Source organism: Mustelus asterias, chromosome 8 (genome assembly GCF_964213995.1).
Source record: "Mustelus asterias chromosome 8, sMusAst1.hap1.1, whole genome shotgun sequence".
NCBI classification, from domain to species: Eukaryota; Metazoa; Chordata; class Chondrichthyes; order Carcharhiniformes; family Triakidae; genus Mustelus; species Mustelus asterias.
In genome coordinates, this window is record NC_135808.1 from 76,146,679 (window position 1) to 76,170,119 (window position 23,441).

The window sequence follows — 23,441 nt, forward strand, 5'->3', positions numbered from 1 at the left end:
TCATCTCTTACTAGCTTAAAAAAGTTTACAAACTATTAAAGAATCAATCTCTTTGTAACAGTATTTCTGTGATCATTGTGAGAGACTGAGAGATAGAGTCGACTGGGGCTATACTCATGGAATTCAGAAGAATGAGGGGAGATCTTATAGAAACATATATGATTATGAATGGAATAGATAAGATAGAAGCAGGGAAGTTGTTTTCACTGATAGGTGAAACTAGAACTAAGGGGCATGGCCTCAAAATAAGGGGGAGCAGATTTAGGACTGAGTTGAGGAGAAACTTCTTCACACAAAGGGTTGTGAATCTGTGGAATTCCCTGCTCAGTGAAGCAGTTGAGGCTACGTCATTTAATGCTTTCAAGGCAAGGATAGATAATTTTTTTGAACAGTAAAGGAATTAAGGGTTATGGTGAGCAGGCAGGTAAATGGAGTTGAGTCCACGAAAAGATCAGCCATGATCTTATTGAATGGCGGAGAAGGCTCGAGGGGCCAGATGGCCTACTCCTGCTCCTAGTTCTTATGTTCTTACTGTCCATTCTTTCCCACCCCTTCTTTATTTTGATCTCTCCTGTAAACCATGTCAGTTTTGATGAACAATTTCCATTCTGATGAAGAGTCTCCACCTGACACATTTTCCAGTTTCAGGTGCAGGCAGGCATGCTGTGTGTTTCCAGCAATTTCTGTTTTCTTTCTGATTTCCAGCACTTTGTCCTTTATATCTCTTAATTGTTTCCATCTTTTTTTGTTAGTGTTGTTCGCACTTCTAACTTAAACATGAAAATGTACAGAGAGAGCAGCCAACAAATCATGACAAGAAATGTGTAATGTACAGGAAATGCACAATCTGGGAGTCATAAATCATATGAAAGGAGAAAAGGAAAAAAAATAGGGAACAGCAGTGAAAAGATAAAATGTACATAAATCAGTGGTAAAAGTATAAACAAAGAATTAAAATCACATGTTTCACTGAACAGATAAAAACATTGTTCTTACTGTAATTATTCATTCTGGATTAGTGATCTGGAAGAGCGGCATAAGTGAATTTCACTTACATTCCAAATTATAAAATCAGCAACTGTGGAAAAAGTTGGCAAAGAAAGTGACCAGTAAAGATGGAAAATCTGAAAAGTTTTAGCCTCTTTGTGTACCTCCCTGCGCATTGATACTGACAATAAATGAATTGTTAGACCAAGAATTGTAAAGAATATTGCATAAGCATTTTATGTTTCTGTTAAGGAGAAAAGGTGAGAGTCCTGCAATTTCTTTGTTACGAGTATTCTGGTTACATTAAAGATGGAAAATCTGAAAAGTTTTAGCCTCTTTGTGTACCTCCCTGCGCATTGATACTGACAATAAATGAATTGTTAGACCAAGAATTGTAAAGAATATTGCATAAGCATTTTATGTTTCTGTTAAGGAGAAAAGGTGAGAGTCCTGCAATTTCTTTGTTACGAGTATTCTGGTTACATTATAAAGAAAGAAAATTACAGCACAGGACCAGGCCCTTCGGCCCTCCAAGCCTGCACTGACCATGCTGCCTGACTGAACTAAAACCCCCTACCCTTCTGGGGACTGTATCCCTCTATCCCCATTCTATTCATGTATTTGTCAAGGTGCCCCTTAAAAATCACTATCGTATCTGCTTCCACTATCTCCCCCTGGCAGTGAGTTCCAGGCACCCACCACCCTCTGTGTCAAAAACTTGCCTCGTACATTTCCTTTAAACCTTGCCCCTCGAATCTTAAACCTGTGCTCCCTAGTAATTGACTCTTCCACCCTGGGAAAAAGCTTCTGACTATCCACTCTGTCCGTGCCCATCATAATCTTGTAGGCTTCTGTCAGGTCGCCCCTCAACCTCCGTCGTTCCAGTGAGAACAAACCAAGTTTCACCAACCTCTCCTCATAGCTAATGCCCTCCATACCACGTAAATCTTTTCTGTACCCTCCCCAAAGCCTCCACATCCTTCTGGTAATGTGGCGACCAGAATTGAACACTATATTCCAAGTGCGGCCTAACTAAGGTTCTATAAAGCTGCAACACGACTTGCCAATTTTTAAACTCAATGCCCCGGCCGATGAAGGCAAGCATGCCATATGCCTTCCTGACTACCTTCTCCACCTGCTTGGCCACTTTCAGTGACCTGTGTACCTGTACACCTAGATCCCTTTGCCTATCAATACTCTTAAGGGGTCTGCCATTTACTGTATATTTCCTATCTGTATTAGACCTTCCAAAATGCATTACCTCACATTTGTCCGGATTAAACTCCATCTGCCATCTCTCCGCCTAAGTCTCCAACCGATCTATATCCTGCTGTATCCTCTGATGGTCCTCATCGCTTTCCGCAAATCCACCAACCTTTGTGTCATCCGCAAACTTACTAATCAATCCAGGTACATTTTCCTCCAAATCATTTATACATATTACAAACAGCAAAGATCCCAGCACTGATCCCTGAGGAATGCCACTTGTCACAGCCCTCCATTCAGAAACACACCCTTCCACTGCTACCCTCTGTCTTCTATGACCGAGCCAGTTCCGTATCCACCTTGCCAGCTCATCTCTGATCCCATGCGACTTCACCTTCTGCACCAGTCTGCCATGAGGGACCTTGTCAAAGGTCTTACTGAAGTCCATGTAGACAACATCTACTGCCTTACCCTCATCAATCATCTTTGTCACTTCCTCGAAAAACTTGATCAAGTTAGTGAGACACGACCTCCCCTTCACAAAACCATGTTGCCTCTCACTAATACATCCACTTATTTCCAAGTGGGAGTAAATCCTGTCTCGAAGTATCCTCTCCAATAATTTCCCTACCACTGATGTAAGGCTCACCGGCCTGTAATTACCTGAATTATTCTTGCTGCCCTTCTTAAACAAAGGAACAACATTGGCTATTCTCCAATCCTCTGGGACCTCCCCTGTAGCCAATGAGGATACAAAGATTTCGCTCAAGGCCCCGGCAATTTCCTCCCTTGCCTCTCTCAGTATTCTGGGGTATATCCCAGACTCATCATCCACCAATTCCTTCTCTTTGGTGAATGCTGATTCAAAGTACATTTAATACCTCGCTCATTTCTTCTGGCTCCACGCATAGATTCCCTCTCCTGTCCTTGAGTGGGCCAACGCACTCCCTGGCTATCCGCTTGCTCTTTATATATATAAAGCCTTGGGATTTTCCTTAATCCTGCTGACCAATGATTTTTCGTGACCCCTTTTAGCCCTCCTTACTCCTTGCTTGAGTTTCCTTCTACTTTCCTTGTATTCCACACTTGCTTTGTGTGTTCCCAGCCTCCTTGCTTTGACAAATGCTTCCTTTGTCTCTTTGACTAGGTTCACAATATCTCTCGTTATCCAAGGTTCCCAAAACTTGCCATACTTATCCTTCATCCTTACAGGAATGTGCCGGTCCTGAGTCTCTATCACTTGAAAGCCTCCCACATGCCAGATGTTGATTTGCCCTCAAACATCTGCCCCCAATCTACATTCTTCAGTTCCTGCCTAATATTTTTGTCATTAGCCTTTCCCCAATTTAGCACCTTAACTTGAGGACTACACTTATTTTTATCCATCAGTACCTTAAAGCTTATTGAATTGTGGGGGTCACTGTTCCCGAACTGCTCCTCTACTGAAACATCGATCACCTGGCCGGGCTCATTCAGGTCCAGTATGGCCCCTCTCCTAGTTGGACTATCTACATACTGTTTCAAGAAGCCCTCCTGAATGCTCCTTACAAACTCTGCCCCATCCACGCCCCAGCACTAAGTGAGTCCCAGTCAATATGGGGAAAGTTAAAATCTCCCACCACAACAACCCTGTTACTTTTGTACCTTGCCAAATCTGCTTACGTATCTGTTCCTCTATCTCCTGCTGACAATTGGGCGGCTTATAGTAAACCCCCAACATTGTGACTACACCCTTCTTATTCTTGAGCTCTACCCATATTGCCTTGCTGTATGAGCCCTCCGAGATGTCCTCCCACAGTACAGCTGAGATATTCTCGATACCAGTAGTGCAACTCCCCCAGCCCTTTTACATCTCCCTCTATCCTACCTGAAACGTCTGTATCCTGGAATGTTAAGCTGCCAATCCTGTCCTTCCCTTAACCAAGTCTCTGTAATGGCAACAACATCATTGTTCCTCGTACTAATCCAAGCTCTAACTATGTATATGTATATGAAAGTTTTGTTTAAGCCTGAATTAGGACACAATGTGCAAGTTTGAGGCCCCTGTAGAAACAACAATATTGGAGACTGCACAGTGTAAGTTCACCAGGATGATGCTGAAGTTGAGAAACTTTTGCGATGAGGAGAGACCATTTCCACTGGATCAGAGAAAACTAAAAGAACATAAGAACTAGGAGCAGGAGTAGGCCACCTGGCCCCTCGAGCCTGCTCCGCCATTCAATAAGATCATGGCTGATCTTTTTGTGGACTCAGCTCCACTTACCCGCCCGCTCACCATAACCCTTAATTCCTTTACTGTTCAAAAATTTATCTATCCTTGCCTTAAAAACATTCAATGAGGTAGCCTCAACTGCTTCACTGGGCAGGGAATTCCACAGATTCACAACCCTTTGTGTGAAGAAGTTCCTCCTCAACTAAGTCCTAAATCTGCTTCCCCTTATTTTGAGGCTATGCCCCCTAGTTCTAGTTTCACCCGCCAGTGGAAACAACTTCTCTGCTTCTATCTTATCTATTCCCTTCATAATCTTATATGTTTCTATAAGATCTCCCCTCATTCTTCTGAATTCCAGTGAGTGTAGCCCCAGTCTACTCAGTCTCTCCTCATAAGCCAACCCTCTCAACTCCGGAATCAACCTAGTGAATCCCCTCTGTACCCGCTCCAGTGCCAGTATATCCTTTCTCAAGTAAGGAGACCAAAACTGTAGACAGTATTCCAGGTGTGGCCTCACCAGCACCTTATACAGCTGCAACATAATCTCGCTGTTTTTAAACTCCATCCCTCTAGCAATGAAGGACAAAATTCCATTTGCCTTCTTAACTTCCTGCTACACCTGCAAACCAACTTCGTGCGATTCCTGCACAAGGACACCCAGGTCCCTCTGTACAGCAGCATGCTGCAATTTTTAACCATTTAAATAATAGTCTATTTTGCTGTTATTCCTACCAAAATGGATGACCTCACATTTACCAACATTGTACTCCATCTGCCAGACCCTTGCCCACTCACTTAGATTATCTATATCCCTTTGCAGATTTTCAGCATCCTCTGCACACTTTACTCTGCCACCCATCTTAGTGTAATCTGCGAATTTTGACACACTACACTTGGTCCCCAACTCCAAATCATCTACGCAAATCGTAAACAATTGCGGTCCCAACATTGATCCCCGAGGCACACCACTAGTCACTGATCGCCAACCAGAAAAACACCCATTTACCCCCACTCTTTGTTTTCTGTTTCTTAACCAATCCTCTATCCATCCTAATATATTCCCCGTAACACTGTGCCCCTTTATCTTATGTAGCAGTCTTTGGTACGGCACCTTGTCAAATGCCTTCTGGAAATCCAGATACACCACATCCATAGGTTCCCCATTGTCCACTGCACATGTGATGTTCTCAAAGAATTCCACCAAATTAGTCAAACATGACCTGCCCTTCATGAACCCATGCTGCGTCTTACCAATGGGAGAATTTATATCCAGATGTCTTGCTATTTCTTCCTTGCTGATAGATTCAAGCATTTTCCCTACTACAGAAGTTAAGCTAACCAGCCTATAGTTACCTGCCTTTTGTCTACCTCTTTTTTTAAACAGTGGCGTCACATTTGCTGTTTTCCAATCTGCGGGAACCACCCCAGAGTCCAGCGAATTTTGGTAAATTACCACTAGTGCATTTGCTATTTCTCCCGCCACCTCTTTTAGTACCCTGGGATGCATTCCATCAGGACCAGGAGACTTAGAACATAGAACATTGAACATTACAGCGCAGTACAAGCCCTTTGGCCCTCGATGTTGCACCGACCTGTGAAACCAATCTAAAGCCCACCTAACCTACACTATTCCAAAATCATCCATATGTTTGGCCAATGACCATTTAAATGCCCTTAATGTTGGCGACTCCACTACTGTTGCAGGCAGGGCATTCCACGCCCTTACTACTCTCTGAGTAAAGAATCTACCTTTGTCATCTGTCCTATATCTATCACCCCTCAATTTAAAGCTATGTCCCCTCGTGCTAGCCATCACCATCCGAGGAAAAAGGCTGTCACTGTCCACCCTATCTAATCCTCTGATCATCTTGTATGCCTCTATTAAGTCACCTCTTAACCTTCTTCTCTCTAACAAAACAGCCTCAAGTCCCTCAGCCTTTCCTCATAAGAGCTTCCCACCATACCAGGCAACATCCTGGTAAATCTCCTCTGCACCTTTCCAATGCTTCCATATCCTTCCTATAATGCGGTGACCAGAACTGTACGCAATACTCCAAGTGCGGTCGCACCAGAGTTTTGTTCAGATGCAACATGATCTCATGGCTCCGAAACCCAATCCCTCTACCAATAAACGCTAACACACCATACGCCTTCTTAACAACCCTATCAACTTGGGTGCCAACTTTCAGGGACCTATGCACATGGACACCGAAATCTCTCTGCTCATCCACACTACCAAGTATCTTACCATTAGCCCAGTACTCTGTATTCCTGTTACTCCTTCCAAAGTGAATCACCTCAAACTTTTCCGCATTAAACTCCATTTGCCACCTCTCAGCCCAGCTCTGCAGCTTATCTATGTCCCTCTGTAACCTGCCACTTCCCTCCGCACTGTCTACAACTCCACCGACTTTAGTGTCATCCCCAAATTTACTAACCCATCCTTCTATGCCCTCATACAAGTCATTTAAAAAAATGACAAACAGCAGTGGCCCCAAAACAGATCCTTGCGGTACACCACTAGTAACTGAACTCCAGGATGAACATTTCCCATCAACCACCTCCCTCTGTCTTCTTACAGCGAGCCAATTTCTGATCCAAACCGCTAAATCACCCTCAATCCCACGCCTCCGTATCTTCTGCAGTAGCGTACTGTGGGGAACCTTATCAAACGCTTTACTGAAATCCAGATACACCACATCAACCGCTTTACCCTTATCCACCTCTTTGGTCACCTTCTCAAAGAACTCAATAAGGTATGTGAGGCACGACCTACCCTTCACAAAACCGTGTTGACTATCCCTAATCAAATTATTCCTTTCTAGATGCTTATAAATCCTATCTCTTATAATACTTTCCAAAACTTTGCCCACAACAGAAGTAAGGCTCACTGATCTATAATTACCAGGGTTGTCTTTACTCCCCTTCTTGAACAAGGGGACAACATTTGCTATCCTCCAGTCTTCTGGCACTTTTCCTGTAGACAATGACGACATAAAGATTAAAGCCAAAGGCTCAGCAATCTCCTCCCTAGCCTCCCAGAGAATCCTAGGATAAATCCCATCCGGCCCAGGGGACTTATCTATTTTCATACTTTCCAGAATTGCTAACACCTGCTCCTTATGAACCTCAATCCCGTCTAGTCTAATAGCCTGTAACTCAGTATTCTCCTCGACAACATTGTCTTTTTCCTTGTCTACCTTTAGCCCCATTAACTTGCCCAACACTACCTCTTTCGTGATAATGATAGTTTCTAGGTTCTCACCTGCCATAGCCTTCCTGTCATCAATTTTTAGCATGTTATTTGTGTCTTCCACTGTGAAGACTGACACAAAATACCTGTTCGATGCCTCAGCCATTTTCTCATTTCCAGTTATTACATCCCCCTTCTCGTCCTCTAAAGGACCAATGTTTACTTTCGCCACTCTTTTTCATTTTATATATTTGTAGAAACATAGAAAAGATCAAATCAAGATTTACAACTTCAATTTTGATAGTTTCTGTAGTATAAGGATCTGGCACAAAAAGGGTTAAGGTGGGACCGTGAGTGTAGTACCACCCAAACAATGATTTAAGAGAGCACATGACCCACATGTCAGTGTACTGTTGGACAGAGCTAGGTGTAGAAGCACAAATGGAGGCAAGTTCATCTGGTTTGGGAATGAGTGCAATGGTGTAAATAAATGGGTTAAACTGAGATAAATATGTTAGGTAAAGATTTAGGAGGAGGTATTGTCTAAGTGTCTGGCACATAAAGGTAAACGTGAGACTGTGTACAGTACTGCCCAAATAGTAATGCAAGAGATCTTGTGAACCACATTTAGGGGTCAGTATGGTGTTGGGCAGAGCCTTGTGTGGAAGCAAGCATGGAGACAGTTCCTGACTTGGGACTTTACTATACCTATATGTATAGTTTCTAGTAGTCAATAACAGTTACAGTTGAACTATCTAAAACTATGCACATCTTAATAAGACTTATCAAACTATGCCGAACACCTTACAACAGTGTATGCATAAAAAACCATTTCATCTAGTTGGGAGTCATCATTAATTTAAAACTATAATTGAGGAGAAATAAATTTCTTTATGCAGAGGGTTGGCAGACAATGGAAGCATTACCATTGGGCATGATTAAAGCAGGGACCATTGCATCTTTAAAGCCATAATCTAATAAGTATTTGAAGCAGAGGAAGGTACAGGACTTTGAGGAAACAGTGAGTCAGTGGGAAAAGTTTTGAATTGTTCTTGGAAAGTGCTGGCACAGACAACAATGGGACAAACGGTTTCCTTTCCAGCTGCAAAGTTCTGTGGTTTAAATTATATAGGCATTGGATTGTAAATTCATAGAAACCCCAGGACTCACTACTTAAGGCCAAGTTTGTTGATTAATTTATTTTCACCTCCCCGCCTGAAGCTACTAAATCATGCAGCATTACAATTTCTAATTATTTTCCCACATTGTCCCAGGTTCAATCCTTAATCGTGCTACTTTCAGCTGGGATGGTCAGAATGGTGTATGAGTACTGGCTCTCATTGCCTAAATTTACCTGGTGCATTATTGTAGTGTCCCCTGTTCCCTCTAATTGAAGATTGGTGGAGTAGTGGATGAGGTGGAGGGCTGTTGTAGGCTGCAAAGAGATGTAGATAGGATGCAAAGCTGGGCTGAAAAATGGCAGATGGAGTTTAACCCTGATAAATGTGAGGTGATTCATTTTGGTGGGACAAATTTAAATGTGGATTACAGGGTCAAAGGTAGGGTTCTGAAGACTGTGGAGGAACAGAGAGATCTTGGGGTCCATATCCACAGACCTCTGAAGGTTGCCACTCAAGTGGATAGAGCTGTGAAGAAGGCCTATAGTGTATTAGCTTTTATTAACAGGGAGTTGGAGTTTAAGAGCCGTGGGGTTATGCTGCAACTGTACAGGACCTTGGTGAGACCACATTTGGAATATTGTGTGCAGTTCTGGTCGCCTCACTATAAGAAGGATGTGGAAGCACTGGAAAGAGTGCAGAGGAGATTTACCAGGATGCTGCCTGGTTTGGAGGGTAGGTCTTATGAGGAAAGGTTGAGGGAGTTAGGGCTGTTCTCTCTGGAGCGGAGGAGGTTGAGGGGAGACTTAATAGAGGTTTATAAAATGATGAAGGGGATAGATAGAGTGAACGTTCAAAGACTATTTCCTCGGGTGGATGGAGCTATTACAAGGGGGCATAACTATAGGGTTCATGGTGGGAGATATAGGAAGGATGTCCGAGGTAGGTTCTTTATTCAGAGAGTGGTTGGGGTGTGGAATGGACTGCCTGCAGTGATAGTGGAGTCAGACAGTTTAGGAACATTTAAGCGGTTATTGGATAGGCACATGGAGCACACCAGGATGATAGGGAGTGGGATAGCTTGATCTTGGTTTCAGATAAGGCTCGGCACAACATCGTGGGCCGAAGGGCCTGTTCTGTGCTGTACTGTTCTATGTTCTAATCTGAGCACAGAATGTAATCAAAGGGGCGAAGAGGGAAAATGGGGGCAGCATCGATGTAAAACGATTTTGTGCAGCGTGTCTAATGGGGGTGGGGTGGAGGGGGGGGGGGGCATCTGCTACTGCCTGTTTTCTGCTGCTGAAGTAGAATTTCATGACATCATCTTGATAATTGGAAAGGAGGAATATCAGAAAATAGTGTCTCATGATGCATAGTAAGACTTGGCTGAGAGCCCAGACTTTCACTGAAGTGTTGAAACAGCTGCGTCTGAGTGAAGACATTACTTGATTGACAACCCTGGATCTCTGATCTATTCTGACAATTACATAATATTTATTTGCACAGATAAAGAGGTTTAAAGTGCTTGCAGTTTCTGCGATTGGTATTTTTAATGGGCTGTATTGAAAGGAGTTTTTTCCAGCAAGTGGAAAGTTATGAATGAATGGCTGTGTTTTTAAAAGCTTTTTAACACAACCTATTGAAATGAGAGAGTTCATTGGTTCTAAATGGAATGTATAGTGGTGAGTGAGCATGGAGTGCCATAGCTTAGCTTGGAGGGATGAGGGGCCATGGAGGTGGGTGGGGTGCATGAGGAGGCATGGCAGGGGAATGGGGAGTGTGTGGGCGTAAGGAAGTCTGAGGGGTGAGGGCAGTTTCTGTTTTTATTATAACTGGGACAAAGTCCCAGAGCACCAAGACAGGTCAGTTAAACAGCTCGCCTCCACACCCAGCAGCACCTATGGCTGCTTCCAAACTCTTTCCTGGGGTGACAGGTCCAACTCCTGAGAGCACCTGCACCTCCCCACTCTGTGAACCAAAACCTGCCTTTGCTAGCATTATCTCCCAGGGTGGGTGGACCAAACCAGAACATTCTGCAACTCCCTTCCTTGAAGATGAAAATCTAGCTCCATATGCTCTGAGTTTATTCATTAGCCTTTTGAAGACAGTTTAGAAAATTGTTTATTATCTATCACATAACCCTCATCTTCTCTCTGTTACCTCCTCAAAAAACTGAATGAGGTTGCTCAAGTAAGATTTTCCCTTTTGAAATCCATGTTGACTTACTCAAGTCATATTTTTGGTTTCCACATGTTTTTCAATGTTCTCCTTTATTAGGGATGTCAATAGTTTTTCTACTACGGACATTCAGCTGACCGGTCTACAGGCCCCTGGATGTGATCTACCTTCTTAAGAATAGGTATAATGCTAGCCATCCACCAGTTTCCTGGCACAATGCCTTATTGAAGCTGACCTCCTCCACATCCTATTCAGTAGATAAACCGCACATTTTGCATCATCAACATGAGCTTGAGTTTTGTCATTATGTATGAGATCATCTTCAGGAAGTAGCCCGACACTGGACTTCATACGGGCTACAGCAACTGGTGCAATGCACACTTTTCCCAAACCTTTTGAATTAGACATGCTTTTTGCTTTTAACGTCACAAGGAGCTAGCAGGAGAGTTGCTCCTGCGGACTAAGATTCAGAATTTCACTGGCATTCAGACAGGTAGATCTCAGTGCCGGCTTATGTGGCATTGTGATTTCCCCTGAGCTGGCAGTATAAAAGGCATTACTGGCTCACGCTGCCCCAGAAGCTGACTTAATTCCCAAATGGCAACCATTGCATCATGGTAACATTGCACCATTAAGTGAAGGCCGAATGGAAACAACCTCCGCACAGTTCCTGTGCCGTCCTGACACCTGTCCAGCATGAGAATCGCTTTGCACCAACCCAAAAGTGTGCTCTGTACCTGCCCCAAAAGTCTGGTACGAGACATGACAGGAATTACGAAGAGGTGAAATATTTCAGCAAATTCAGTGTAATGCTGCACATAAACCTTTAGAGGGTGCCCTGGTTTTGGGATTACATTTTCAAGGGAAAACATTGGTGGCAACAACTCAAGATGTCACCATGAAGAAATGTTGGCCAAACTCCAATGTAATTATATTCATTCAGCGTGCTAACATTATTTAATCCAGCTTGGCCTGTGCACATGTGTAACAATAAACATCAATTAAAAGTTAGAAGATTTATGTAGGTTTTTGGGAAAAAGTCCAATGACTACATTGAATGTGAAATGCAATAGTTATTTCATTAGTGGCATTGACCATAGCATTTATAAATTTGGATTTAGCAACATATAGCTGAATATATAACAGACAATGCAGAATTAAAATTCAGGCAGGTTACGGATCAGGTACTGTTCAGTTGCAGGGAAGTCAACATGAATACTGAAGTTAGTGCTGTGTGATTAAATCACAAATCGATCAAGGGGATTAACACACAAAGCTGGCCAGATCCTGTTCTCTCAGTTTACACTTTATTGTACAATAAAACAATTCGAATGTCAACTAAAAGTTTATTCCCTTGATTTTTGCGTGACGTCTGCCAATCTGGATTTTGGACAATTGGAAAACAGTTTAAAAAACAATACACAAATCAAATAAGATAATAAAACTCTGATTGGCCGAGCAAGTTGCAGAGCGGGGCCAACACCAGTTTAAATGATTCTGATGACTGGAGAAAATGGGGCAATTTTAAATGAATGCAGCTGTCAGGAGTCCCATAAGGTCGGGTGGAATACTATTTTTTAAACCCTGTCTGATGTTACTCCCTTGATTTCAATGGAGAATAAAATTGAATGGGACGTAAAACCAACATTTCACCTGATCCCACCAGGTTCCTGGTGAATGGATTTAAGTCAAAAATCCCCCCTGTAACACAGTAGCTTTCTGCTCAAGTTTTGCCTGCAGAGTTACTTTTGAAATAAGAAAAATAAAATGCTGGAAAAACTCAGCAGGTCAGGCAGCATCTGTGGAGAGAAAGATTGTTGAGCTTTTATCTTCTTCTCGGATGGACTGCAACCAAGGTAGAAGAGCTCCACTTATCTTCACAATGGGGACACTTGAATCCATTGGATAAAAGAACTTCCCCACCCCTGACCCCTGACCCCCGCTGGACTTCACCCCAATATTCTGAGCTTCTGCTCTGATCTCAAACAGGGACAGAGAATAACATAGCAAAGTTTGCAGATGATACTAAAATAGGTGGGAAACCAGGCACTGGAGAGGATATAAATATTCTACAAATGGATATAGATAGGCTAGGAGAATGAGCCAAAATGTGGCAGATGGAGTTTAGTGTGGATAAGTGTGAGGTTATCTATTTTGGCAGAAAAAATAGGAAGGCAAATTATTACCTAAATGGAAAGCAGATTCAACATGCGTCCGGGCAGAGGGATCTGGGTGTCTATATTCATGAATCGCAAAAAGTGGTATGCTGGTGCAGCACGTAATAGAAAAGGCAAACAGGATATTGACATTCATTGCAAAGAGACTGGAGTATAAAAGTAGAGAAGTGTTGTTGCAATTGTATAGGGTGCTGGTGCGACCACATCTGGAGTATTGTGTCCAGTTTTGGACTCCTTATTTGAGGAAGGATATGGTGGTATTTGAGACAGTTCAGAGGAGGTTCGCCAGATCGATTCTGGGGATGAAAGGGTTGATGTATGAGGAGAGATTAAACAGTTTGGCCTTATACTCGCCGATCAAGGTATATAAAATTTTAAAAGGGATTGATAAAATAAATGTAGGCCAAATGTTTTCTCTTATGGGGCAACCTAGAACCGAGGTCACAGGTATAGGTTGCAAGGCGGTAGATTTAAAACTGAGATGAGGAGGAACCACTTCTTGTAGAGGATGGTGAATTTGTGGAACTCGCTGCCCCACAGCGCGGTGGAGTCTGAATTGTTGAATGGTTTCAAGAAGGAGATAGACATATTTCTAATAAAAAAAGGGATTAAGGAAGATGGGGAATGTGGTGGACCTCAGTTGTGCCTTTGTCCTATATGGACCACCGTTGTGTGTGTTTGTCATACCTGGACACATCCCCTTCCAGTTTGGTTCCTCCCCTCAGCACCTAGTATAAAGGTGGCTGTCTCCTCCCCCTTGTTCAGTCCAGGTCGGTTAATTGTTGGGATCTGCTCCTGATTCTGTTGTGAATAAAAGCCTACACTTATATTGGCATATCGGTAGTCTTTCGCCTTATTGATAGTGCATCAGGGAACAGGTGAGGAGGTGGATTTGAGACCAGGGAGAGATCAGCCATGATCTGATTGAATGGCGGAGCAGGCTCGAAAGGCTGAATTTGCCTACTTCTACTCCTAATTCCTATATTCCTATGTCTCTCCTCACTGGGGCTATCTTTGGTGGAGTGTGAGATCAATCCTTTGACTCAGATATGGGAATACTACTGGTGAGTTAGTAGTTACTTCCTCTGTAGACAAGTATCACAGTCAGTCCTGTCTCACAGACCATATCCTAGCCTCACTTGCTGGGATTGTTTGGAGTACAGCTCAAATCCTTAGAAATGAGAATACTGTGACTAAGACAAAGGCTCATTTCTCTGATCTTATCCCAGACAATTTTGGCCTTTACATGATTTGCATGGCTAAGTCCCAACTCATTCCTACAAGCACGTCTATCTTTTGCCTAAAACCTATGCAAACTATTAGTAACATATCTGGGAAATAAATACTAAAGCCTGTTTAGAAATTGTTTTTAAGTTATTTCATGTTTCCATAAGAACTCATTCTAATGTTGAAAGCAGCTAAGTGTCACACTGCATTGTTTAGGTTAAAATTAAGTGAATTTATTAAAAGGTGAACATACACAATAAGTAGCATCACACAGAAGGCATCTTTACATCTAACTCCTCAAATCAACAAAATACTTCTGAAATGCAATTTTAACACAGGTAATTTTGTGGTTCTTTGAATTTCTTACCACTTTGAGAATCTAATCAATCCTCACCTTTTGGAATTTCATTTTTTTTCTTCCCCAATTAGTTCTTTTGAAGTTAATTGTCCAAATAAACTTTGTGATTTGACAGCAGGGCACTTTGTTATATCCCAGAAAATACTTCCTTGACTCTAAGTATTCCACCAGTCAGACTTAGAAAGGATTTGTCAATTATGTACAATCTGAACCTGTCTCAGAGTGGGGCTGGTTTTCCCCCTCATTGCTGGATGGGGACAATATCGAAATGGCAGCCTCAGTACATGCTGACATCGGGGCCTCTGCCATCTTGGTTGGAGCGTTGAACTGGGTGACATTGAAGCCCGCTGGAATTGAGCAGCAGTCCCATTAACCCACGAAAGTGGGGTTCAATCATGCCAAGAGAACACCAAATTCATCTTAAGGTACATTGTTGGGGCTTGCACATATTCTGCCCATTGGTATTAATTGCTAAATGGTCTTTATGGGGCCTGCTGGGGACGACTCAGAAACAGGTGGAGTAGGTTTGTAAGTTATTTTGCTGAGAAGAAGAGGGAGCCCCACAAACCTCTGAGATTGATTGATGGCTGATACTCTGTGGCCCCCCTCTGGGAAAAGCTGGTGTCCATAGTCTAACTGTTGAATCTTTGGTCATCTTTAACCATCAAGCTGCGCTGAATGTGCGAGCATCTCACCAATGGTGTGGTAATAAGACTTCACCATGAAGATTAGTTGCTTCTATCAGGTCGATATAGGCTTGTTCCATCTCCCTCCCCTAAAGTTACATGAAAATCAACCACAATATTATTTAAGTACGATTATTTCTCTTTCCAGCCTATTACTCTCAACATGGGCTTTGTACAGAGAGTCGAACTGCAGTTAAACTTGAACATACTTTAGTGGATTCCCTATGTTGAAATTGAGATTTAAGGAACTGTTCCCAATTCTAACTCATTCTTTCCCAGGACTTCTAAGATATGGAATTGTTTTCCCCCAACCCCTCCCAGTCTTCCTCATATAATCGACAAGATTTTCAAAGCTAAGCTTGAAATAACTATTTCCTGATTCTTCCTATTTTTCTCTCCGACACTTTTCATTCTTGGTCCTGACGTAATGACACTCTGGGCCCGATTTTACCCGGGTGCGAAATCGCAGTTAAGTCAGGAGTCGGGCCTTTAACGCAATCTGCACCCGATTCCGAGCAGATCGCGGCTTTACTGACACCTGATTCGGGCGCGGGTCCGGTCCACGCCCGAATCGGGCGGCCCGACGATTTAAATGCATTAGCATGCATTTCAAATGACTTAATGAACCGCGCGCCCAACTCTACCGCCAAATCCCACTTCACTGTCTTCTGGTCCGTTCCGGATCCGCGCTGTCAGCGACCTGCAGAATAAAAATCCGAAGCGGATTTCTATTCCGCAGGGGAACCTCCGAAGCCCATCCTCCTCGACCATCCTTCGTAGACCTCCCCGCTGAAAGTATTTCAAAATATGGATGGGGGGATATATATTTTGAAATATTTTCCCAAATTTTTGACTGTCAGGTTTTTAGTTCCTGCGATTATAATTTTGACATTATCTTCCAAAGGGAATTCCTCTAATTCTGTGCAATGTTCAGATGAAAACAAGATGAAAGAAAGGATCCAAGGCTGCTCCAGAGGCAGATTAGCTGCACCCAACGTTGCCCATGCAAATCACATTCATAAGTAGGGGCACATCTGCCATAGAATGTGAGAGAAGAGTTGCCAATACAAACTTCTTTTCACTACGGTTGATTTCCCAGATTTAGTAATCTCCTTGAATCTTATTTCCAACCAAGTTCCACCACGGGGACAATTCTTCCAAGTTCACCACATGACTCTAAACATTTCAGCACCTGGCTCATGGCTACAGGGACATCAACAATCCAGTTACAGATCACAAATGTATTATACAGGTCACTAATTGCTCACTCGGACACTGTAGTTTAATTACCTTTCCCATAGATAATTAAGCAGCACAAAGAAGATACTACATTATTTTCAGTTTGCAAGATTCTCCCACGTCCATCCTCCCCCCCCTGCCCCCCCCCTCTCTCTGCTGTTTTTCTCTTTCGCGCCCGGGCGCGCTGCTTCAGATTTTTTTTGAACTGCGCGTGCGCAGTTCAGAGCTCCGATCGTTCCGGCAGCGCTAAGCCCCGCCCATTGCGCGGATCGGACCGGAGCCAGCAAAAAGCATATGAGCGCGCTGCAAAGAGGATTCCGGGCTCGGATCTGCATTACGCCCGGATCCGGCCCTTAGACTCCAAATGGTAAAATCGGGCCCTTTGTCCTGCTGAAGCGGATATGGAGAACCAGCCAAAAGCCCATTAATGTCAGCAGGACAGGAAGATCCCACTGATGAACGGGGCCAGAAAATTCCGCTTATGCCAGGGCATTCAGCTCCTGTTTGCAGCGGGCATCACGGCGGGTGGGAGCGGAAAGTATCACGAGAAGGCCCAAAATCGGTTTTGCATTGTTGTAAAACCAAGTTGTGATTTTACACTCCATTATCAATGAGGGGCTGTGATTCTCGCTGCATCTCACTATAAGGGCTCCTCGCTGGAATCATTCTCACGCTGGATCATCAGGGCACATTGGTGTGCAATTAGAATCACATGTTTCATAACGATACATAAGCGATATGTATCTGGTGACGTTCACTTTGTTCCTCACTTCAAGGTTAGTTTGCCTGCCTTGCATCATGCAACACTCACAGAAATCAGCGCCAGGTTTCGCAGGCAACATCACATCGCTTTCAGGAGCCTGTCACAAGCAAAACTCCGCCTACCAGACCAGTGATAAGGTGAGGGTGGCTTTTAATAGGCTGGAGGACTAAGGTTGTACTTGGGCAAGGGGGGTGGGGTGGGAGTGCAACTGGCTTCAGGGAGAAGACAAGACTGTGAGGTTAGGGCTCCACTGGGGGGTAAGAATGGGTAAGTTAGCCCTCAGACGCATGACTGTGTGGAAAGTCCTCAGCACCAGGATGGGGAGAGAGAATTTACAGATTGACATAAGCCACTTGGGGCCAGAATGGGAGGAGAATTGAGTGAAGAAGCGCTTTAGTTTATGTTGTTGTGCGTGCAAAGTCTGTCCTTGTCCCAGTCCCGGGAGGCAGATGGCATGTCAGACCAGTCTGAGTCAGGCTCAGCATGTTGTGTGCAGGGCGCATGGTTGTAACATCACATGCCTTGGTGCGTGGGGTTTCTGAAATCATAATGGGAGACAGCTGGTACACTCAGTTCAGGAAAGCATCTTCATCCTACAGATGGGAAAAGGGTTGTGAGGGTGTGTGGGTAAATATATGTTCAACTGTGTAAGTGGCCTCAAGATGCAGAGTGGGAAGGTCCAAACAGGGGGGCATGGGCACAATCGACTAATAAACGGATATGCACTTCAAACACAATGGGACTAAGGAGTATTGAGAAAACCAGGGAGGGAACCCTGAACATTCATCCCCTCCAGGATGCCAAGAAGAGCTTTCATCTTCAAACAGGAAGGATCCAAGCTGGTCTGGCAGTGAGAAATCTGCACCACCACCTTCCAACTTGCACCAATGGTACAGTACAAAATTAAACTGAGAAGAAGCTCTGCTGCTGAGTGCTCTGTGGGCAGATTGGAGACAGTAAGAAGTCTCACAACACCAGGTTAAAATCCAACAGGTTTATTTGGTAGCAAAAGCCACTAGCTTTCGGAGCGCTGCCCCTTCGTCAGGTGAGTGACTCACCTGACGAAGGGGCAGCGCTCCGAAAGCAAGTGGCTTTTGCTACCAAATAAACCTGTTGGACTTTAACCTGATGTTGTGAGACTTCTTACTGTGTTCACCCCAGTCCAATGCCGGCATCTCCAGGTCATGACAGGCAGATTGAAGGGCAGGTGCATGCACTAGGATTGGGAGGAGCTGATTAAAGGGGCACCCAACTGAACTGTGCATTCCCAAATGAGGAGAGAGGCACTGCTGAAACGTGTTAGGAGCCTTTCAATGATAATGCAGTGAATCAGGAAAATGAAACAATGATGCCCACGCATGTGGGACTAATCCCACAAAGTGGTACAGATCGTTCTCCTTGTTTTAGCCCTTTGCCCTCAGTATGGAAATTCCGCAGAATCATAACAAGCTCCTGAGCAATCTGACAAGCTTCAGAAGTCTGTTAGAAAGTTTGCGCAGGATGATTCACAGAAGAGAAGTCTCAGGCCCCCCTCAAATAATCTCATTTTCTGACTAAACATTTTCAGTGACTGAGGCTCCAAGCACCTGGGGCGAAAGCAGCACATCCCAGCACCTGACAAAGCAATGTCATAGCAGTTGGTCATGAGGAGGGGGTGGGGAACCTTGACACTCATTGGCCAGCATTTCAGCGGTTAGTAGCTTCTGACACGAGAACAAAACCCTTGAACCCACGTTCACTGATGAATCACTGACAGAAATAGGACCTTTGCTGACCCATGTCTGTTGCTCATTGATGTTGCAGAGAGAAGACCATTAGAAAGATGGGGCCTAGATTTATCACTGTCTGCATTATTGCTTGCAAGCAGGAGAGAAGAAGAGAAGATAGTAACAGAGGCACCTCAGTCACCAAAGGGAGGAGCACAGCCCTCAATACCAATGGCCATCAGAATCCCCTCCGGACGCAGAGCATGAAGCTCACAGAGACATCACATGTATGTCGCTCCCAAGACCTAGGGTGTGTACAACTTGCATGTCTAAGCCGCAGATGAGTGATAACCAGTGTCGCCGATGGTTCTGTACGTCCAAAGATCTGATGACTCATGTTTACCGCATTTTCCAGAAATTGGCACTGTGGGGACTGGGAGAGCATTCATTGCCAGTGGCTGTGAAAGTTACAGCTGCACTCAACTTTTCGGCCAGTGGCTGCTTCCAGGGCTCTACTGGGGACCTCTGTGGCACCTCTCAAGCATCCACGCACAAATGCATTCATGAGGTTACAACTGCTTTTTCTACCAAGGGCCACAATCACGACAACTTTGACAGAGATCAAGCAAGCCAGGACACCAGAGCACTGGGTTTCACTAAGATTTCTGGATTCCCACTGTACAGGTACCATTGATTGCATTCATGTGCTATAAAAGCTCCCTGGCAGCAGGCACTCCAATACATGAAGTGGAAAGGCTATCATTTGCTCAATGTACAGCTGGTCTACGGCCATAAGAAACCTATCATGTAGGTTTGTGCCAGATACTGAGGAAGCATCCACGGTTCATATAACTTGAGTGGATTGCAGATCCCAGACATCTTCAAGGGACCACACACGACCTAGGGCTGGCTCCTCAGTGACAAAGGGTATCTGCAAAGGATATGGCTGATGATGCCCATATGGTGGTCTCAGACTCCTGCAGAGAGAAGGAACAATGAGGCTCCATCCATTGTAGCATGGGTGGAGGCATCCTGAAGATGAGATTTTGATGTTTGGATAGAAATGGTGGATCACTCCAGTACAGAACCCAGAGGGTCTCACAGATCATTGTGGCTTGCTGTATGCTGCACAACTTGGCGCTGCAAAGGGGGAGGACTTGCCAGATGACAAGATGGATGGCAAGATATATGTCTCTTCCAATGAGGAGGACAAGGAAGGGGATGAGGTTGATGAGTTCAAGCAAGCCAAGGTTGCATGGGCCAGATGAAACAGGTGTGCATGTGAGGCTTGATTGTCAACAGATTTGACCAGGTGGCTGAGGAATTGAAGTGAACACTCTCTTGGACAAGTGCCCTCCAGCATGGGCTAACATGAACACCAGTGTTTCTATTCCTCTCATTTCATCCATGCACTTCAATATAAGAATGAATAGTTCCACTTCAGACTCACATTGTGCTGATTCTTTGAAGGATGATGAAGCCTCGGAGCATGTGTCCTTACTGAGATGAGGTGTTAAGTGGAGGAGGACGTCCTGGCATCAGATGCCAGAAAATGCTGCCTCTTCAAGCGTCTCTCCAGCATCCCAGTCGCAATGGAACCTGACAAGAGGCAGGAGCTGTAACACGATCCTCAGTGTGCTCGTAGCTGTTCAATCTGACAAGGATCCCCAAGGAGGTCCATCTCAAGCAAAGGAACCATGTACTCTGTGTAACATCGATAGTGAATCAAATAATTCACACTTGAGACAAGGCAGCTGATGGCATTCTGCTGTTGTGAATCCGTTTAGCAATGACTTAGTCATCTGTGGTGCATTCTTCCAAATCAGACTGGCATCAGACACTCTCAGTTAGGGATACTGGGTTGCATTTATCCTCACATTAATATGGATGAGGACCACCTATCCACGTTGAATCAAACACTTGCCTGTCAGGCATTAAAATACCTCCTAACACAAACATGGCTACCCTTGGCTCTTGTGAGGTACAAAATGCTCAGATCCACAACGCCCTCAAAGGCACACATCATTACAAATAAAGAGCACACTTCAGTTCATCCTCACTTCTATCCCATTGCTCTCCTCAACATTGTCTAAAGCAATGGTGTGTGCTTCCAGAGCATAGTCAAAGGCTCTATTGTCTGCCAGAAATCACCATTTGGAACCAGCATGAGTAACTTCTCCAAGTGCTCAGGCACACAGCACTGGATCCCTACTTTTGAAGAGAGCCTTGTCCCTACAATACACAACTATAGGGTAATAGATGCTAAAGGTTATATGTTTGAGCACCAGGACAATAACATGACTAAGAGGGGCAGAGCTTTATCACCTTGAGGTGGCAAGGGGCTCTCACTGGTGAGCTTAGCAGATGCAAATTCTGAAAGTCGAAAATGCAATTGGGTGACAGCAGTGCACATGAGCTTGAGTACGAGCTTGAAAACCCTGCAGTGAGACAGAGAGCACATGGGGTTTCACAATATGTGACCTTTCTCCATGCATGAACACATCTCTCCTTGTACCCTTCACCTTCACCCTTCAAGGATGCAGATGAGACAGGAGAACATTTCTGCTTCAATCTTACACAGCCAAGAGTAAACACGACGTGACCATACAAAGCATGTGAACAAGGTTTATTCCACAAGCACACCTAACAGTAAGGTTGAGGCATCACCAATGTTGAGACTGATCTGGAAAAGGGCCACACACTGGTGATATGGAAGCACAGTACGTAGAGAGGCATATGATAGCGACATCTGCGATAAGTAAGAGGAAGGGACCATGGTATCACACCTAACTGACAGCAACACAGCTCATCATAAAAAGGAAGCATATATGAGGAGGTCTAATTGTTGTAATGGGTGTGTTTCTACATACATGTGTGAACATTATATACATTTTGTGAACACCCATGTCACCAGAGTGTTCCTAAAACTTTCCAACTTTCCTAATCCGACCACTACATCTTGGTGCAGCCCAATATCCAGAGCGGTGGAGGAAGATTGCTGACTGTTATGCCCTGTTGTATGTGATCACTTTGGCATGTGCCTTCTGGAGGGCTGAGACCTTGAGGGTCCAGGCCTGCTTTGGTTCTCCTGAAGTGCGGCAGGTGCACCCTCCTTGGCCTGTGAAGCTGGAGATGATGAGGTCACAGGAAATGGGCATTGGGATCAGCTGGACACTCCTGGAATCACCTGGGTTCATGGCCTTGGGATGTCCATCCGCTGATCCACATCCCTATGGGTGTCCGAGGGACCCTGGCTGACTCCTTGAGGAGAAGGTGGAGCTGGGGTGAGGTGAAGGTTTCACCCCCAACCCCCCATGGCCTCCAATGGATACCACCAACGACGACAGTAATGGAGTTCAGCTCCTGTACCAATGCAGGACTAATGTCCTGGACCAAAGTCTCCATGGCGGCTGCCATCCTGCCAGTTTAGACCTTGGTACATTGGCATGCTGGTGCTATCACCTCAGACTGAACACAAACGGATTCCTCCACTGTCTATTGTAATCTGAGTGCAGCTGACATTCCTTCCTGATGTTTCCATGATTGTTTCTGCAGCTCCATCAACTGACTGAGGAGCTAATTCAGGAGCTCATCATCTGACTTGGACTTAGCAGAATTCTGGCCTCCAACAGCCCTCTGATTCTGGCGGCCTCAGATGACCGTGTCTCTGCCTGCTGTGGGCCAGATTGTGTGCTGTCCTCGCCAGATTGTGACTCTGAGTCTTCTCTAGAACTAGGTCCCACCGAGCTGGCGTAGGTGTGGGTGAGCGCTGTGACCGATCTTCTGCTGTGGTGCCCTCAGGATCCACATCCAATGTGTCAACGGCTTCAAACTAAGGACGTGGCTGGTTGGGACCATCGCGCTTGGCTGAGTTTCCTATGAAAGAAAGTGGAGATAATGAGTGCATGGCTGGTGACTCTAAAACAGGACAGTGAACTCAAGAGTATGCTTGTCTGAGGGATGAGCTGGTGCAGGATCCTCATGCAGGTTTTTTGCCACTGACCTCACCTTTCTCGCATGGTCCTTGTCCTCTCTGGCCAGCTCTATGGCTCACTTTTCGAACTGAGAAAGGACCTTGAGTCCTGACAGCCCACCCCAGTCTGGAACCTCTCCCTGTGATTTTGCATGATCTTAAAGACAGATGGAGAGAGCGTGAGCAAGATGTATGCCAGGGAAAATGACAAGGATGCCTGGCATGTGTGGGTAATAAGGGGAGCCATGGACAGGGTGAGGATATGACACCAGATGGAGATGTGAAGTGTATGTATGAGAGAGTGAGTGGTGATGTCCCTCAAGCTGGCAGCGTGTGAGATGCCAGGAAATGTGTGATGGACTTGCGAGTGTTTTGAGTTGAGAATGATAATTGACTTACCCTGCCGGAACAGAGAAGA